The following is a 20,911-nucleotide window of genomic DNA, read 5'->3' as shown; positions in this document are numbered from 1 at the left end:
ATTCTCTCTGGTTTCAGGCGGCTAGCAGAAATGGTACAGACTGCCAGTCTTGCTTGCGAGATTAAGGCGGAGTTCACCACCTGCAGCAGTGTCGATAGAACTGACTATGGTACTTTGGTGCAGAGCTGAGTGGAGGGTCTGAATCAGAGGCTCAGGCGGTTCTGTGACCGTGTAGGCTGCAGATTCCTTGACTTGAGCCATCAGGTGCTGTGTTTCCAGGCTCCGCTTAATAGGTCAGGAGTCCACTACACACAGAAAGTGGCTACACGGGTAGCAGGGGCTGGTTGGAAGGGACTGGGTGTTTTTTTTTTTTTTAGGTTAGAGGATCTCAGGAAACCACAAAAAGGGTGTCCGCCTAAAAGGAGGCAGGTAAAAGACAGTAAGGTAGTTGTAGCAACAATTGGTATTGTAGTTGTAAATTGTTGTAGCTGTGTTGGGAAAGAACCAGAGCTCCAAGCACTAACAGAAAGCACTGAAGCTCAAATAGTTATAGGTACAGAAAACTGGCTACAGCTGTAAATAAGTTCAGCCGAAATTCTTCCAAATGACCTACCAATGTTCAGAAAGGATAGATTACATACATTTGGTGGTGGAGTATTTATTGCTGTCAGAAATAGTTTACCTTGTAGTGAAACTGAAGCAGATGGGTCCTGCGAAATAGTATGGGTAGAGTTTATAATTGACAATCGGACTAAACTATTAAATTGATCATTTTACTGACCCCCCAACTCAGGAGATATAGTTGCTGAACAATTCAAAGAAAGCATGAGCCTCATTTCAAATATATAGTTGCTGAACAGTTCAAAGAAAGCATGAGCCTCATTTCAAATAGGTACCCCACTCATACAATTATAGTTGGTGGTGACTTCAATGTACCCTCGATATGCCAGAAAAATTATACGTTTAAAGCTGGCGGGAGGCATAAAACGTCATCCGAAATTTTACTGAATGCTTTCTCAGAAAATTATTTTGAACAATGAACCCACTCGAGGCATAAACAGTTGCGAAAGTGTACTTGACCTCTTAGCAACAAATAATCCCAGGCAAATAGGGAGTATCATAACGGATACAGGGATTCATGACCACAAGGCAGTTCCTGCTTGGCTGAATACCGTAGCACCCACAACCATAAAAAAAAAGCAAAGTACATCTATTTAGAAAAGCTGATAAAAATGCTCTTAATGTCTTTTTAAGAGAAAGTCTCCACTCCTTCCCATTTGATCATGTAAGTGTAGAAAAAAAATGTGGAATGATTTTAAAGAGATAGTATCAATGGCAACAGAGAGATATATACCACATAAATTAATATGTGATGGTACTGATTCCCCCATGGTACACAAAATGAGTCAGAATGCTGCTGCAGGAGCAATGAAAAAAGCATGCCAAAGTAAAAGAACGCAAAATCCCCAAGATTGGCAAAGTTTTGTAGAAGTTTGAAATATAGCACGTGCTTTAATGTGAGATACTTTTAATAATTTCCACAACGAAACTCTGTCTCAGAATCCAGCAGAAAACCCAAAGAGATTCTGGTCATACATAAAGCACACTGGTAGCAAGACGCAATCAATACCTTCACTGCATGGTAACAACAGTGAAGTCACTGATGGCAATGCCACTAAAGCAGAGTTATTGAACTCAGTTTTCCGAAACTCCTCCACCAAAGAAGATGACATAAATATTCCTGAATTCCAATCCAGAATAACTGCCAATATGAGCAACATAGAAGTAGATATCCTCGGTGTAGCAAAACAGCTTAAATCACTTAATAAAGGTATGGCCTCCAGTCCAGATTGTATACCAGTCAGGTTCCTTTCTGAATAAGTTGATACAATAGCTCCATATATATCAATTATATACAACCGCTCGCTCATAGAAAGTTCCATACCTAAAGACTGCAAAAATTGCTCAAGTCACACCAATACCCAAAAAGGGAAATAGGAGTAATCCGCTGAATTACACACCCATATCACTAACGTCGATTTGCAGTAGAGTTTTGGAACATATAATGGGTTCGAAAATTATGCATTACCTCAAACAAAATAATTTATTGACACACAGTCAGCACGGATTCAGAAAATATCATCCTTGTGAAACACAACTAGCTCTTTATACTCATGAAGTAATGAGTGCTGTCTACGGGGATGTCAAATTGATTCCATATTTTTAGATTTCCAGAAAGCTTTCAACATCGTTTCTCGCAAGCGTCTTCTAATCAAACTGTGTGCCTATGGAATATCGCCACAGTTGTGCGACTGGATTCGTGATTTCCTGTCAGAAAGGTCATAGTTCGTAGTAACAGACAGAAAGTCATTGAGTAAAACAGAAGTGATGTCCAGCATTCCCCAAGGAGGTGTTATAGGCCCTCTATTGTTCCTGATCTATATTAATGACATAGGAGACAATCTGAGTAGCCGTCTTAGATTGTTTGCAGATGTTGCTGTAATTTACCATCTTGTAAAGTCATCAGATGACCAAAATGAATGATTTAGATAAGATATCTGAATGGTGCGAAAATTGGCAATTGACCCTGAATAAAGAAAAGTGCTTATTCACATGAGTACTAAAAGAAACCTGCTAAATTTCGATTACGTGATAAGTCACACATATCTGAAGGCCGTAAATTCAACTAAATAATTAGGGATTACAATTACAAATAACCTAAACTGGAATGATCACATAGATAATAGCAGAGTAATCACATAGATGTAGATATAGATTCATGGATTTGTTCAATCCAGTGGGCCTGGTACCAGCAACACCTGTAACACGGCATAGCATACCGACAGAGAGCAGTGCTCTGGTATATATGAAGCCATACAGGGTCCCAAAGCATTTACAACTTTTGATGGACAAATTCACTGACCAACAATTGGCTGGTGGAACAACTGAGGATTATGATAGCCCCTGGAGGGTAAACAATGTTGCTGTGCCCAAAAAGTCATCAGATGGTACCAAGAAATACAGGTTCTGTTAAGATTGTAACTTCTTAAACTCAAAGATTGTCACCAATGGATATCCCAACCAGTACATTAAGGAGACAACTGACAATCTGTGTCAATGTAAATACTTCTCAACCGTGGATTTGGAGAGAGGCTACCACCAGCTTGAAATCGTTCCAGGATATCAGCTGAAGACAGCTTTTTCCACCCATGGAGACTTTACCAGTATCATACGATTCCGTTTGGACTGAAAAAGTGTCAGCTATATTACACAGACTCTTGGATGGACTTCTTCGGTGACTGGAACCTAAAAAAGCAGAGTGTATCTTCTACATCTACATCTACATCCATACTCTGCAAGCCACCTGACGGAGTGTGGCGGAGGGTACTTTGAGTACCTCTATCTGTTCTCCCTTCTATTCCAGTCTCGTATATCTTGATGCTATAACCATATTTTCAAAGAGCATGGAAGAGCACATGAAACAATTGGAAGAGATTTGCAAACAATTACGGGTCTAACACTCAGTTCCGGTAAGTGCCATTTTGTTCAAACAGAAGTCAACTATCTAGAGTCAGAAAGGAGTAAAAGCTGATACAGGGTTGACCTCAGTGGTTCGTGATTTTGTACCACCACAAACTACAAAGCATTTACAGTCATTTATAGGCCTTCATAATTAATATAGGAAGTTCGTGAAGAATTTTGCGCAGATTGTCAAGCCCTTGAACCTTCTATTAAGAACGGATCAGCGGAGTGACGAGCAACAATTGACAAACTCAAGCATGCTTTGGTATCTAGTCCTGAATTGGTATTTCCTAACTTCAATCAATAGTTCACCCTATCGGGTTGTGCAAGCAATACAGCTACTGGTTGTGTTTTGTGGATAACAGAGAACTTCCAGTGACATACACATACAGACAATTTAACAAGGCAGAGCACAATGACAGAAAAAGAAATGCTACCAGTTATTTACGGTATTACCTACTTTTGCTATTATTTATGTGGACAAGCATTTAAGTTAGTTATTGATCACGTTTCCCTCACATGGTTATTGGGACTGAAGGACCCTTCCAGTAGATAAACACAGTGGGCACTGAAGCTAAGTGACTTTAATTATGAAGTGGTGCATAAACCTGGGAAGACACACACTAACACAAACACACTAAGCAGGAAAACTGAAGATCTGCAAGTACTAGGCAAAAATTGATAGAACAAGCAGCTGACATAGACTATCAGGCTTTTATGTTGCAGGTATAGTTTGTGACACATGACAGCTTGCTGTGCAAAAGTATTAAGTGCAGACCATGCATGTTGGTTCCCATATTGTTCATAAAGGAAATATTGCAAAACAGGCACATAATCACCTGTTGTGGGTCATGGGGTACTTAGCGGAGGTCGAGAAATTTGCACCCCAGATCTCCGCAGAATCGTCTGAGCCTCTGGTTTAAGCCTTCCACTCGGCTCCAAACCGGAGGACCGCGATCGGTTCTGGGAACGATACTACAAATAGTTAGCTCAAATTCCACCCCGCGAGCGAGGCTTTCCGCCTTCATCAACTCCGCCAACTGCCTATATGAACTGAGGATGACATCTGAACCCAGACGGCAGGAGTCATTGGTGCCGATATGAGCGACAATTTGCAGTCGGGTGCACCCAGCGCTCTCTATCGCCGCCGGCATGGCCTCCATGTCTGAAGTCCGTGAGTTCCGCGGAGCACCCCATTCTGCTCTCTCATGATGCCTATTGACTACTGAGGTCGCTGATATGGAGTACCTGGCAGTAGGTGGCAGCGCAATGCACCTAATATGAAAAACGTATGTTTTTGTGAGTGTCCAGATACACAAAGTGTATATCTGTGTCGATAAACAGTAGTTCCTGTCCAAGTTTAGATGACTGTTCTCTCATTTCATGGCTTCAAAACCTAATAAGTACGGGCAGAAATAGGAGACAACTGTCCATAAACATTCTCAGCACATGTTGAATGCTTTCCCATACCTTGGTAAAGATGAAACTCATCCTGGTGAACATGAAAGGATCTAACATAACTGTACTTAATGTTTGGAAGTAAAGCAAACAACTGACCATCAAAGTGACTATCTGTCATTGAAAAACTTATTCTAAAATAACAAAGGCTACGAATGAGCTGCAAATGCATTGACTAGAGGTGGAACATTTTTGTCGGGAGGCGATTTAAGGGGATTAAAAAAATTTTGACAGTTTTGACAGTTCTAGTGCTACTGAAACAATGCAGCTGATTAGCAAAATGTGATATCTGTAAAATAAAAAACACAAAAGATTTTAAGGGGAATGACAAATCCTTCAAAATATCTATCAAACAGGTGGCATGTGGCCGAGACGTGGACAGCCCTTTGCCACGTGAGACGCATAAAACTTCCGCTCTTGTAAAGATAAGTTATTTACCTTGTACTAAAAGTCAGTAAATAAGTGTATTAGTGTGTTCTTGAAGCTTACTATTCAAGGGTTTCAGTTTTCTTTATGTACTGTTCCACAAAATGCACAAATATCGTAAAGCCGGGTTCTAGTTGTATTTCTGTTTATGTTTTGGCATAGTAAACTTATGGAATCTCATTTAATTGTTCTTTTTCCTTTCCAGAATTTTCAGCACAGGATATCTTTTCATTATTTAGTTCATATTTCTGGAACAAGTAATTTTATCCTGAGTGTAAAGTGCCTGACTTGCTGTACAACTGTTAGTTATGGGACATTGTGTGATGGGTGCTCTAGTTATTTCCATGGGGGTGACTGTAATGGGACAGGAATTGGGGAAAGTAAATGAGGCTCTTCAGTGCGTTTGTATGGTCTGTAGTAAAGATGCGAAGGTAGTTGAGCAGTAGGGGAAAAATCTGTGCCCTGAATTAGACAAAGCCATTAAAGATCTGGACAGGTTAAGGAGGGTAAAGAGAGGAGGGAAATGACAACAAGATTAGAAGGAACAGGTGTAGAATTTCTTCTGACAGCTTTGTCGTGAATGTGAAAAATAAATTTGACCTGTTGCTTCAGTTAGAAATGAGCTTCAGGCAGATATAGGTGCAGAAATGGCACAGCAAAGAGAAAGAAAGTTTCGTTATTATGTGGTTCTCACGCTAGAGGTGTAGGCCAACTTTTGCAGGATGAACTAGGATCAGAATAGCATGTCACCATTTTTTTAAAACCTTGTGCTTACCTGGAGCGGGTGACAGAGGATTTAGGATCACTTTGTCAAAACTTCACCAAGGAAGGCACCATAATTATAGAGGATGGGCCAGGCAATAGTACTGACAGAGATCCTGGATGCAACACAGAGTGTGACCTGGTTTGGACTGCATTGTCATTGAGACATACCAAAAGTGAGTTGGTTTCTTTTCTGAGATACCATTACTTGATGTCATTTGAACCTTTCTGTGAGGAGAGTTACTTTGGAGTTGGAATGCCTGTTTCTAAACAACATAACTGTGGCATACTGCATCAGCACAAATACTGCCATTTAAAAAATTTCAGCAGTCAGGAGACATGTTATATCCAGCTAGTTTTATCTCAGTCAATGTGAACTGTCACTATCTGAATTGGTGAATTAGTGCCGCAGAACCCAGCTGACACAATCTGCCTTTCTGAACAGCATGCGACTGCTCTTACTGATGTGTTAAGTGTTGAAGCATTCAGACTAGCACCTCACTTTAGTAGAGTAAAAATGGAGGAAGAATGAGTTGCACAGGCATCAGGAATCGTCATAAATTTAAGAACATTAAGACATTATAAAAAAATTTGTCTAGAACAGCTTATTGCAAGAAGCATGTGTGACAGAAGTTAATTGTATCTGGCTTGGATCTAATTATGAGAACCTCAAATGCAGACATGTACTGAGGGCTACCTTCTCTCTGGCAACCAGCAACATCACCACAGATGACTGCAAGACAACAGTATGACAGTAACGAAAGCACACTGCATTGTCAAGCACATCTCCCGTGGCTGCCAAGGTAACACACAGCAGTCAGCAGGTGACATGAGAATCACCACAATTAGAGCTGTCACTGTGGGCACCAAATCTTTCTCTGCTGATCATGTGCCTGCTGAACATCAAAGAAGTATCCTTCCACCAGACAACTATAAAAGACACCATCCGGCCATTCTGCACCAATTCGCATTGGGAACTGCTCTGGGCTAAACTCCAATGGCATCCTGGCGGTCTCTCAGTCTGAGCTCCATCCGCCCCAACATAGCCGTTTGCTCCAAGCTTTGTCTGTGTTCACTCAGAGTATCACTTGAATTCTCCCTGCTAGCTTAATGTGGGCTGCACCATGGCCCATCAATCAGTGCACCACTCACCCTTGCTCCTGGATTACGCCAGCCACATCTGCAGCCCATCTGAACGAGCTCATCTCTCCATACTGTCCATAGCAGGCAAGCTATATCTGACCAGCTAACAGCTTCTGCCTCACTGGGATCCCTCTTCTGACAGTCCTCGAAGACTATCACGCTCCACTGATTACGGACATCGCCCTTGTAAGAACCCTACCAGAATAACATCAGTGACTTTCTGTTTGTTTGACACCAGGTAGTGCGTATTCTAGGCCAATGAACTATATTGTTGTATTCAGTTTACAAGATTAAATAAAGTTAATTTTTTTCTGGCTACCCAGGACACATTAAATGGCATGACTCCCTTAGCAATGACACAAAATTTGCCAATAAGGATCACATTTTGTCCTAACAGTGACTATTAGACTTTTTCATGCTTTGCATACCTGCCCAGTATAACTAACCATTGCCAAATGCTACTAGGATAGTTTCTGACTTCAGTATCTCACACACCGCAAACATGTGTCTCATTTCAGTATGGACTCACTACCCTCGTACGTATCAGCCACAAACACATGTCTCATTTCAGTATGCACTCACTGCTCTTGATCGTATCAGCCCAGATGCTGCTTTTACAGAACACATAGTGCAACAACAATCTTCTCCAGAAGTTAACCTAAGTACATACAGCCCCAACCTACGCTGGGATGATGCAGCCCTCACCACTTGGGCCTTTCACAGAAGGTTGGAGATATGATCTGCCTTTGACGCTCAATTGGAACTGTTTTTCATGGCCTTACAGGTTCAGTGTAACGATTGACAACACGATAATCTCCTCTTTTCTGATTCTCCTTCCTTTAGCAGCCTTCAGTCTCTCAACCTTGAGGTTGCCCTTAATACTCTGTTCTATGTCCATTTACAGGACCAACTCCACATCTATTATGCTTCCAGTGCCCATCAGCATACTACTCCCCCCAAATTGTCCTCCATGCCACTCCTAATTTCTCCATTAGTTCTCCCTCTCACCATTATCAGTGATGCCATTCTTGCCAGTTCTGGCACTGGCAACACCACTGCTTTCAATCAAGCCTGTAGGCACCCTGCTGATGTCCCACTAGGCCGTCACCAACCAGCCGAGGCCATCGGCTCCCTGCTGACATTACACCAGCCTTTCAACTTCTGGCTGGAGCTGCTGGCTCACTGCTGACGTCCCACTGCACCATCGCTACCGAAGCCATTGCCAACCACTCTCTTGATGCTGTCACTATTGCATCACCCATTCCTATGGTTAACAGTTTTCTGTGTTACTTCCTTCTTTCGGCCCTGCTGAGTCGTTTTTTGCATTCTTTGCTGCAGTGCTTGGTTTGTCCACAACTCACAAGCACTCCTTTGACTCTTCTACTCCAACCGAGGTTGGCCTTGCTTCTCTTCCCCTGGTATTTTGCCTCCTGCCATATCACCCTTGCAAGTGCGATCGCTTCCATCTGTCACCAGTGCTCTACTCCCCTCGGCATTTAGTAAGGCGCCCATGGAAGTTCCACCGAAAAGCCCCTGGGGGCAAAGTTACCTTAGCACAAGGCTGTTTTTGCAGGTTCCTAAACGTACTGGCCTTTTCTGTTGGCCACATCAGGATGCCTCACTGTCCGGTTGCATCTTGGCGGCTGCCATTGGTTGAGCATTACTTCTCACCAGCCGCTGCTTGCTCGTCTGCTTTACTGTCCCTGGAGCACTTTTTCCTGCGAAGGCCACATCATCTCTGAGACGGCTTTGCCACCTCTCCTTAATGGAGGAAGGGCATTGGATATGCCTGGGATCCCATTACCACTGATACAGGCACGTACTGTGGGCTGCCGCCTCTCTGGCAGCTAGCAACACTGAGGCGGGAGATAAAAAGGACAACAGTAATGGAAGCACACCTCAGTGTTGTCAACCATATTTCCCATGGCCGCCACAGTAATATGTGGTGCTAGCTTTGCCACAAATGGCATGAGAATTTCCGCAATAAGTGCTGCCATCGTGGGCACCGACTCTTTCTCCACAGATCACGTGCCTGATGAACATCATGACAGCATCCTTCCATCAGGCACCTATAAAGGATAGCATCTAGCTGCTCTGTACCATTTGCACTGGCAACTGCTCCAGACTTAATGCTGACTGCATTCTGCCTATTCCTCAATCTGAGCTCCCTTCACCCCAACGCAGCTCCGAACCTCGTCCGAGTGTTCATTCGAAGTTTCATTCAAGTTCTCCACCTGTCTAACACCAGCTGCATTCTTGGCCTATCAATCAGTGCACAACTCACTTTCACTCCTAGATTATGCCGGCCATGCCCGTGGCCCATTCGACCAAGCAGGCTCATCTCTTCACATCATCTGCAGCAATCAAGCTATTTACAATGCCTGGCTACAAGTCTATGCACTGCCAAGATCACTCTTCTGACTGTTCTCGAGCACTACTGTTCCCCGTTACCATCCTCGAACACTACTGCTCTCCACCGATTATGGCCACATGGACATCACCCATGGTAAAACCATCCAGTACAACATCAGTAACTTTCTGTTCATTTGAAGGAAAGTAGTGCAGATACAAGTTTGAATAACTGTTAAGACACAAAGGAATTACAGACATTGGCAGCAAGTGGGCATTGAGTGAAATCAATGAGGAAAGTTGAAAATTTGTGTCGAACCGGGACTAAAATCCGGGTCTGCTGCTTACTAGGCAGACGCTCAGACCACTAAGTCATCTGGACATAGAGATCACTGCAAATGCATGGACTGCCTTAGCACACTTCCTGTCATACTCAAATTTCACAACTTATCCACAAACAATGAATGTAGTATCCCTTGCCCATTATCGTTATTAATTGTGGCATGTAACTGATTCCCACAAAGAGTTTAAGCCTTGTGTGCATCTGAAATTCCTTTCTTGCCTTAATTCATAATGGCTGCTGGATCAAAATGGTGTTTGTCCTTTTGGATGTGTCTGAAAGAACTGACACCACACACACACATGTATAATTAAAATGAGACAGCCAATGATCTCTTCAGTGCAGATGTACACCAGGCTCAAACTTTTACGGGAATCAGCAAAATGACAGAAGTAATGAGAATAATGGGCAAGGGGGGCTACATTAGTAGTGTGTGGAGTTGAGAATTTGAGTTTGATGGGAGGAGTTCTAGGGTAGTTGCAATGACCACTTTGTCAGGATGGCTTAGCGGTTAGAGCATCTGCCTAGCAAGCAGGAGACCCTGGTTGGAATGCCGGTCCAGCACAAATTTTCAACTTTCCCCATTGATTTCAATCAATATCCACTTGCAGTCAATGTCTGTAATTCCTTAGTGTCTTAATTCATAATGGCCGCGATCAAAATGGCATCTGTTCTTTCAGACATGTCGAAAGAATAGACGCCATATACATCGAATAACTGTGTTGTTCTATTTAGTGTACGAGATTAAATAAACTTATTCAGGCTACCTGAGGCCCTTTAAGCAGTATGTCTGAAAGAAGAGATGCCACATACATTGTACATAATTAAGGCAAGATGCTCAACGATCTCTTCCGTGCATCAACTATCTTTTCAGTGCACATGTAGACCACGCTTGAACTCATGGAAATCAGTGAAATGCCTTGAGTAATGAGGATAACGTGAACATTAGTAGTGTGTGGATAAGATGAGAGTTTGAACCTGATTGGAGGCATTCTAAGATAGTCCATGCAGTTGTAATGACCACTGGCTTGAAAACCGGTTCAGCACAAATTTTCGACTCTCTCCATTGATTTCAACCAATGCCCACTTGCATTCAATGTCTGTAAGTCCTTTGTGTCTTAATTCATAATGGCCGCTGGATCAAAATGGCATCTGTTCTTTCAGACATGTCGAACGAATAGACGCCTTATACATCGAATAACTGTGTTGTTCTATTCAGTGTATGAGATTAAATAAACTTATTCAGGCTACCTGAGGCCCTTTAAGCAGTATGGCTCTTCAGTCCATGACACAAAAGAAGTAGAATTTCATAATAAATCCTTCACAACAATAAGTGTAGTTCCTTTTGTTAAATGTTAATACTGGGCAGGATATAAAATCTTCTAAAACTGAATTCAAGAAGGAAGTCAAAGGGGCCAAAAGTTTATTTATTCAACACCTCAGACAACACTTTTATCGATAATGTTCTTGCCTTATTTGAAAACTGTTTTCCTCCAAAACCAACCCAGATTAAACCAAAGTCTAAAAACATGTCATGGATAACTCAAGGAAAAAAGGTATCTTGTAAAGCCCCCTTCATACTGAAGCAAACACAAGCGAATGTGCATTTGCAAGCAATGCGCAGGGGTTTGCTTGTGCGCTCTATCATTGACTTCACCTCCAAACAAGCATTTACACTTAGTCAACAGATGAGAAAGCATTTGGTGTGTGTTGTTTTTGCCACTAAAACACTGTTGTGGTAAAGTTGATTGACCTATATTCATACAGCATGATGGAGAACAGAAACAAATAACTTGTTTTATATTGTATAATGAGCACGCGGCTGGTCATGAAAACAAAATGGCATACACAAAAAAATGTGCATGTCTGAATATTTGTGCAAGCATGAAAGAAGTGGTGTTTTAGCTCTTATTAATGATTTGCAGCTGCAACCATCGCTTGCTTTATTCCAAAAATTCATCCTCATATCAATGGATGATTTTTGCCTTCTTCTAGCTCCAAATGAACTGAAGATTTCATAGGAAGACACACATATCAACAATCCACATTAGCAGAAGAGAGGCTAGCACTAACGCTGCGATTCTTACCGACAGGTGACAGTTAAGCTAGCCTCAAATACTACTTCGTGTATCAATGACATTAAATGACATTAGTTCTGCAAGGTTCGCAGGAGAGCTTCTGTAAAGTTTGGAAGGTAGGAGACGAGGTACTGGCAGAAGTAAAGCTGTGAGTACCGGGCGTGAGTCGTGCTTCGGTAGCTCAGTTGGTAGAGCACTTGCCCGCGAAAGGCAAAGGTCCCGAGTTCGAGTCTCGGTCGGGCACACAGTTTTAATCTGCCAGGAAGTTTCATATCAGCGCACACTCCGCTGCAGAGTGAAAATCTCATTCTGGATATCAATGACATTGTTACCCACTCACTCACTATATTGACGGGCCTGCCTTGGCCCGAGGTGTAGGAGTGTAAGCTTGGATCAGCTGTTCCTCCCGAATCCTCTCTGTTGGGAATGTTTTTCTTCTCAGTTTGGATTGGCCTCTGGTTTCTGTAGATGAAGAATTATCTGCCGGATGCTTCCGGCGGCTTCTTATTTTTCTTTTACTTGCTGCTTCCTGGCTCCCCGAATTCTATCTTCTTCAGGCAGGAGAAGTCCACTGGCGGCGTCTGTTGCTGGATGTACAGGACTGCTTGGTCAGTCATGTACCGCCAGTCCTCATCGATGAAGATCGGGTGGTTCTTTATCAGCTCCAGATCTGCACACCTGACGAGTTCCCTCCCGTGGCTCTTCTGGTTTAAGGGTTCGCACCCCCAGTGGAATGGATATGGTTTATGAGGTAGGGGAGGGATGTTTTTTACCGTGAAAGGGTAGGGATTGCCATGATGGGGGTAGCTGCCATCGCACAGGGAATCTGCGATCTTGGTGAGCACCTCCCTCACACAGTTCTTGTTGGGGAGGGAGACTTCTTCAACCTTGGTTTCCATCGGAATTTCCTGTGTCGTCTGCGTTTCCGCAGAGACAGGAGTGACGACTGCTTCCGAGGGGGCCGTCTCCTTCTTGTCGGCGGTTTTCCTCGACTGCATGACTACCTCCCTAGCAACCTGCATTGCTGCGTCGGCCAGGGAGGCGGTCGCTTGTGTTGCTGCGTCTATCCCCATACTGGTGGAGGTCAGTGCCATGTCCGGCGTTGTGCGAGACACAAGGTACAAGGCGACCCTTAGTTGAGTCACTTCCCGACGCGTCTCTTCTAGTTCTGCTCTTAGGGCAGCACTCTCCTCCGCCATGGCGGATTTGAGCGCGGTGATTGTGTCCTTGTTGGCTTCCCACAGTGCTTGGCGGAAGGCGTCAATGTTGTCTTTGTGGCGCAGCCCGCTTCCCCTATTAAGGTAGGAGGGCGGGGTATCCACCTTTTCTTCTCATTGGGACACCTCTTCGTGTGTGGTGGCCAACTTCCGCTGCTTCCACGTCTTCAGATAGCTGTAGCTGTGCATGTTTGCGGCATACAAGCCACCGCAATTTATGCACGCTGCTGCAGTACCTCTTGGTTTGGTGCAGTTTCGTGTGACGTGCGGTTTCCCGCACTTAACACACACAACCACGCCGTTGTATTCCCTGGCTATGTGTCACAAGTTTTGACACTTATAGCACTGTAATTGTGCCACAGGCTTCCGCTTCTTCTTCTTGTTGCCACACTGTTGCTCCCGACTGCATTTAGCAGTAGATCAACAGCAGCAGCAATCTTGCCTCTTCCTCCATTCCTACGTCTCGGCATGGTGGATACCTCCAGTCACAAGAATTCCTTTTCCCAGTCACTTCCTATTCCAGTCCTGTCACAGGCTTATGGGTCATACCATGTCAAGTGTCCCAGTTTAGAAGATGCTCCCAGCTCGACCATCTTCAATTTTGATGAAATTTGTACAGTTTGTACCTGAGGGCCCTACATAAACTTATGCAAAGTTTCAGACCCACCTGTAAGTTGGTTGAGGTACTATGCTAGAGCCACTTTTGTGAAGACCACTTTTACTGGGACCAAAAAGTCGTGAATAAATCTTCAAGTTTGGCATTCCACTGTTCCTAATGTAAAAGAGCTAGATTCTTGCTTCTGGGTACAGTGGTACAACTTTTTGTGCTCTACACACAAACGATGGAAGCAGAGTTCAGAAAGTAATGCATTTGACATAATCCCAGTTCAAAATGGGCAACAACTCATATCCCGAAAAATTTGTCCTAACTTTAACGAGGCATAAGTAGTGGACAAAGTGCACTATGGACCTGGTCTTTTGCCAAACTACTGTCTGTCTGGATGTTTAGTACATCAAAAATTTGGGCCTGGCCTGTGTTTAATTACTGTGCTACCACCCTGCAAATTTGCTAAAAAACATGAATGTATCAAAATACACTCGTGTTCAAAGTCATGTTTCTTAAAATGGACACCTACCACATTACATTCATTAATACCATTCAACAGAGCACATTTCATTCTGTTAGAAAAACTTATTTTTCATTTTGGTGTGTCTTTGGGTAAGGTGCAAAAATTGCACTTTAAATGTGAAATTTTGTTGATTATGTCTGCAGTGTTTAAATATTCATTTTGCTGTTTATTTGGTGATTTTAAACCTGTTTGAGACAGGTTCATTGCTAAATTTAACCATTTAACTGTTCTAGAGACTGCTACATAATTTTTGTGAAGCTGAATGCTTATTAATTTTATTTCTTTTCTTTATTTGGGACTCAAAAATTTGATTTTAGTGCCTCAGGCATATCAAGTTGTTGCTAAAATGGAAAAGCAAGATCAAGTTAATGTATGCAGCTTTGGAAATACTGATTCCCCGTGCCATTTAACGACACACAGTGTCTTAAAAGGACTAAAAGCTGTAAAGGAACTTTCCTTAGAAGAACAAGAATTCCTTACTAGATGGAGTGGTTTACACTCTACTGTAAATGCTCAACTATGCTTCCAGCATGAAGCTTTACTCCAACAAAGATTTGAATTTTTGCAAAGATCATGCTGCAACACATTTGGTAAGAAAAAACCATGCTGCACGAAAAAGTTTGCACTCAGTCAACATAGAAACAACTGACCTACTAAAAAGTATAACCATGTCTGATATTGCGTACTGCAATAAAAATGGACCGAAAATTGGGTTTTCCGAATTTTGTGAATTAAGACCAAAGTGGTGTGTGACTGGTTCACATTCAGTTTGTGTCAGCACAATAAACAAAATGTGAAACTAATGTTGGCAAACAGCCCAATAAAAGGGTTGGGTTGTTTGGGAAAGAGACCAAACAGTGAGGTCATCAGTCTCATTGGATTACGAAAGGATGGGGAAGAAAGACGGCCGTGCCCTGACAAAGGTACCATCCCGGCATTTACCTGAAGCGATTTACGGAAATCACGGAAAACCTAAATCAGGATGGCCGGACGGGAGATTGAACCGTCGTCCTCCCGAATGCGAGTCCAGTGTGCTAACCACTGGGCCACCTCACTCGGTAGTAGCCCAATTAAAGAAGATTATAAAATATTACTGAGCAAAATTGTCTGTAATTTGGAACAAAGGACTGCATGCTTCATTGCCGTGAAGTATGTCCAGGAACAGAAGCTGTAAAGGAATATTTGGAAAGCATTTTTGCATATATTGTTCCTGAGGATACAATTCATTTCAAACAATGGACTCACACTGACAGAGATACACTTGAACCCAGAGAAATGATAGTTGAAGAATTCATTGAACTATTAGTTACAAAACTTTTGGCCCTTTCTACTCACTACTATATTGCAAAGCATCGGAGCAAGCATTTGCAGTTCACTGAAGAAGGTCCCAAACCAGGAGAATTGATTATATTAATGGATTTTGCTGAAAATTACTCCTTTATTGTCCAAGATGCAGTTCAAGGATTCCAAAAAACGTTTTGAGGTGGATGTGCAGTGTCTGACAAAGAGACCATCACCATTTTGTGCCAATTGATGAAAAGCGACTTCTGATTCATAGAGTATCAAATGATACATTATCCTTTATAGCAAATGTTAACCAATATGCTAAAGTTGCTTCTAAACATGTTGTCATTACTGAACTACAGCCTGGCCAGTATGTCGCTCGTGTTTATGATGGAAAATGGTGGATAGGAAATATCTGTGAACTTTCATGTGCAGAAAAAGATGCCTTGATTAATTTCATGCATCCTCATTGAGCAGCTCAGTTATTTCACTGGTCAGCTAGAAGAGACATGCTGGATTCCACAACAACAGATAACTGCAGTCATACTAGTTCCAGCTGCTTCAATGTGGCAGCTGCAATACACTTTCCCTGAAGCAATAGTTTTGGACATCAGCAACAAATTTAAAGCATTTAACAATTGAAGAATTCTGCATTGTGGCTTCGGAAACCACAAAGAGACCCAAACAAGGATTGTGAACCTGTTGGAGACCCACATTCCGGCTTGGGAACCTGCTAGACTCCCACTTTCAGGCTTGGGAACCTACAGTAAAGAAACCCACCTGTGGCTGACATTGCATAGCTATTGGGTGTGGCCCATTGGTGATGGGGCTACCAGTCACTGAGAATGGTAGTGGCATAGCCACCATGGACCAATGCAAGGATTTTTCGCAAATTACAAAAAAATTCAATAGTTTAGGTGCAATTTTTGCACATTACCCAAAGAGACACCAAAATGAAAATAAGTTTCTCTACTAGAATGAAATGTGCTCTGTTGAATGGTGTTAATGAATGTAATGTTGTTGGGGTCTATTTTGAGACACATGACTTTGAACACGGGTATATTTTGATACATTCATGTTTTTTTGCAAATTTTCAGGACGGTAGCACAGTAAATGAACACACAAGTCCTGCTGTCCACAAAGATGAACAGCCAGTGCCAAACTGTAGCCAAGAACAAAGTAGACTACCTGTGGCTCAACATGCAGGTGAACATAACATGTTTTATTGCACACTCCACCCAACAGTTTTCGCCCCCTCATCCTATCACCTACTCCTTTTTTTACATTCTCTCATCCTCTTTGTGTGCCACCCTCTGTCAATGTACCTGCCAGTGCTTTCCCCTTCCCTGCTCCTCTCCTTCCTCACCCCCCACCACCCTGCATCCCGGAGCTGTGCCTGGCAGTCTGCCCCCCCTCCCCCCTCAGCTCTGTACTCTGCTATGCCTCCCCCTTCCCCACTCCACTCCAGATAGCTATTCACATGACAGTTGCAATCTGGTTCGAACTGTGGGTGGTAGTGGTCATGTGCACATTAGATGTCCTTGCTTACGTGTGTGTGTGTGTGTGTGTGTGTGTGTGTGTGTTTGTTTGTTTTCTTTGCTGAGGAAGGCTTTGGTCAAAAGCCATAATGTGTAATAGTCTTCTGTAGTGTATGTCTGCAACACAATTGGTCATCTTTACTGTGAACAGCAATCTATCCTTTTCCTAATACTGTTGATATTCCACACTGAAGTTTCCATTATATAACATTACTGTTTCAGTGATTATATAGCCCTTAGTGTAACTTTCTGGGGGTCCGAGATAACTGATCTACTCAAAGCTTTTAGACTACAGAGAAGATCATCCCATCATGATGGAAACCATAAATACTAAAAAGCTTTTGGAACTGAGAATGTTATGCACCAGTTGTCGATTGTGTGATATTTTTACAACATGTTTCGTGACTATGTGATTCCATTATCAAGTGCTTAATGTTTCTATACACTTAAGCATTTGATAATGGGATAACATAGTCCCCGAACATTTTGTGGTAAAAATATCACTTGTTTGCTTAACATTCCCTGCACTGGTTCATGAGAGGGCTGTGCAACAGCTTCAAAAAACCTTTATTTGAAAAGCTAAATCTTATGTCCATTCTAAGCATGTATGAAAATGAGACTCTTATTTTTACAAAGAAAAACCCACAACATTTTGAGTGCAACTGCTTTTTGCATCATTATGACGCTAGGCAAAGAGCAAGTTACACTGACTAAAACTGCACGCAAAAATATACATAATAGGGGCATCAAATTTGTAAATAATATCTGGAAAGGGAAGTATGATCCAAATCTAAAAAATACTACAGAAGACATGAAAAACTACCTGAAAAGTAAGTTCTACTATAGCGTAAAAATGTTTCTTATATAATAACAATGTAAAATAGTATCTGCCTTATTGCAGTAACACCATATTTATTATAACCATAGATTTTTTTAATGCTAACAATTTAAAATGACAACGATCATATGAACTTTAACATTAAATTGATTTCGTCAGACTGAATGTAATGTTAGAACTGACGCGACATCTACGTCACAACCTTGGTGTATGAGGCTAGTTGTTGTTGTGGTCTTCAGTCCAGAGACTTGTTTGATGCAGCTCACCCTGCTAATCTATCCTGTGCAAGCCTCTTCATCTGCAAATAACTACTGCAACCTACCTCCTAAATCTGCTAAGTGTATTCATCTCTTGGTCTCCCTCTATGAGTTTTACGCTCCATGCTTCACTCCAAAACTAAATTGGTGATCCCTTGATGCCGCAGAATGTGTCCTACCAACCGATCCCGTTTTCTAGTCAAGTTGTGCCACAAATCCCTCTTCTACCCAATTCTATTCAGTACTTCCTCATTAATTACATTAAATTGATTTCAACATTCTTCTGTAACACCACATTTTGAAAGCTTCTATTCTCTTCTTGTCTACACTGTTTATTGTCCATGTTTCACTCCCGCGCATGGCTACTCTCCATACAACTACTTTAACAAAAGACTTCCCGGCACTTAAATCTATACTCGAAACACAGGGAGCGAAAGGCTATTTACAATTTGTACAGAAACCATATGGCAGTTATAAGAGTTGAGGGGCATGAAAGGGAAGCAGTGGTTGGGAAGGGAGTGAGACAGGGTTGTAGCCTCTCCCTGATGTTATGCAATCTGTATATTGAGCAAGAAGTGAAGGAAACAAAAGAAAAATTCGGAGTAGGTATTAAAATCCATGGAGAAGAATAAAAACTTTGAGGTTCGCCGATGACACTGTAATTCTGTCAGAGACAGCAAAGGACTTGGAAGAGTAGTTGAACAGAATGGATAGTGTCTTGAACGGATGATATAAGATGAACATCAACAAAAGCAAAACGAGGATAATGGAATGTAGTCGAATTAAGTTGGGTGATGCTGAGGGAATTAGACTAGGAAATGATACACTTAAAGTAGTAAAGGAGTTTTGCTATTTGGGGAGCAAAATAACTGATGATGGTCGAAGTAGAGAGGATATAAAATGTAGACTGGCAATGGCAAGGAAAGTGTTTCTGAAGAAGAGAAATTTGTTAACATCGAGTATAGATTTAAGTGTCAGGAAGTCATTTTTGAAAGTATTTGTATGGAGTGTAGCCATGTATGGAAGTGAAACATGGACGATAAATAGTTTGAAGAAGAAGAGAATAGAAGCTTTTGAAATGTGGTGCTACAGAAGAATGCTGAAGATTAGATGGGTAGATCACATAACTAATGAGGAAGTATTGAATAGGATTGGGGAGAAGAGAAGTTTGTGGCACAACTTGACTAGAAGAAGGGATCGGTTGGTAGGACATGTTCTGAGGCATCAAGGGATCACCAATTTAGTATTGGAGGGCAGCGTGGAGGGTAAAAATCATAGAGGGAGACCAAGAGATGAATACACTAAGCTGCATCAAACCAGTCTCAGGACTGAAGACCACAACAACAACAACAACAACAACAACAACAATAATTCACGGGCTACAATTCACCCATTTGCATCTTACTACAGAGACTCAGGCACTAATGAAATACAACATGTACCATACGTGGAAATATCTAACAGCCTTTGGCATGATACAGTGTGTGTTTATTCTTTCCAGACAAATTTTATCAATTGCTTAAAATGTCAGTTTTCAAATACAAGGCACAAAAGAACTTTATGAATCTGTCCTACCATCAAGAAGATTTTGATGTTACAGCAGAATGGCATTTTTCTGCTACAGTGCTTGGTAAAGGACCTTGTGATGGGGTAGCAGGGAGTGTAAAGACATTAGCAAAGCTTGCCAGCCTCAAGTGACCTTACGAAAATCATATTTTGTCATCATGACAATTATCTGAGTGGTGCAAGGAAAATATTCCTTCATGTGTCTCCCATTATACATCAGTTTCCCATCATGATGAAGATACAGCCAAGCTGAAAATGTTTCAAAAATGCAAGGACAATTCCAGGTACCCATAAGCTTCATTGTGCAATACCTGCTAACAACGGTTTAGTAAAGACTAAGACATATTCTACATATTCTGCTTCTTTAGTGAGTAGAGTAGAGTCAGTGATTGCTATGGTGAATGAAATGCTGTTAACAAATATACATGTATTTGTTGCCTGTACATATGGCAGTCACTGGGTGGGTTGCATATGTCTTACAAACCTGTGAAGAAACAGGTGAAGTAAAGGTCAACTTCTTGCATCCACATGGACCATCTCCGTCATTTGTTTCCTGCCAAACCAGACACTTGCGTCATCAGAAAATGTGACATTATCACAAGAGTGGATACAGTGACACCAACTGGAAGGACATACAATCTCCCTGCATCAGATCTGGCAAACATTAACAATTTAGTTGGAGAATTGTGAGGAGTACTTATTGTACAGACAGTAGGTTTCCCCAGATGAGTGGTTCTGGGTGACTTTCCCAAAATCTAACCCTTTTCCTAGACCTTTCCAGTCCTTTCCCTTTACCCTTCTTCCTTCCCCTTCAAGCATTCTGCCTGAAGAAAGAGTCACTGGCTCCAAAATTTTGTCAGTCACAACAATATTTTGTGTGTGTGTTCTGCCACCGCTTGGTGAGTAGATTGTTTATCCATCCAATTACATAATTGCTGTAGTGTTGTAAAATAATATAAGATGATACATGGCTACAATAGCCCAAGAATCATCATATGTATACTGAACATTTACATGTATTGTAACAAGTTTGTTGATACCTTATAAATGAAAATGTACCTTT

The 20,911-nt window shown here is 41.9% G+C and overlaps 1 protein-coding gene across 1 annotated transcript in view; it reads right to left on the bottom strand.

The window, feature by feature from the left end:
• LOC126091381 (mediator of RNA polymerase II transcription subunit 4) overlaps nucleotides 1-20,911 on the bottom strand; it is a 73,347-nt gene that overhangs the window by 51,029 nt on the left and 1,407 nt on the right. The window lies entirely within an intron of this gene.

Source organism: Schistocerca cancellata, chromosome 1 (genome assembly GCF_023864275.1).
Source record: "Schistocerca cancellata isolate TAMUIC-IGC-003103 chromosome 1, iqSchCanc2.1, whole genome shotgun sequence".
NCBI classification, from domain to species: domain Eukaryota; kingdom Metazoa; phylum Arthropoda; class Insecta; order Orthoptera; family Acrididae; genus Schistocerca; species Schistocerca cancellata.
The sequence above is the reverse complement of the archived record's forward strand: the minus strand, read 5'-3'. Positions and strand labels throughout refer to the sequence as shown.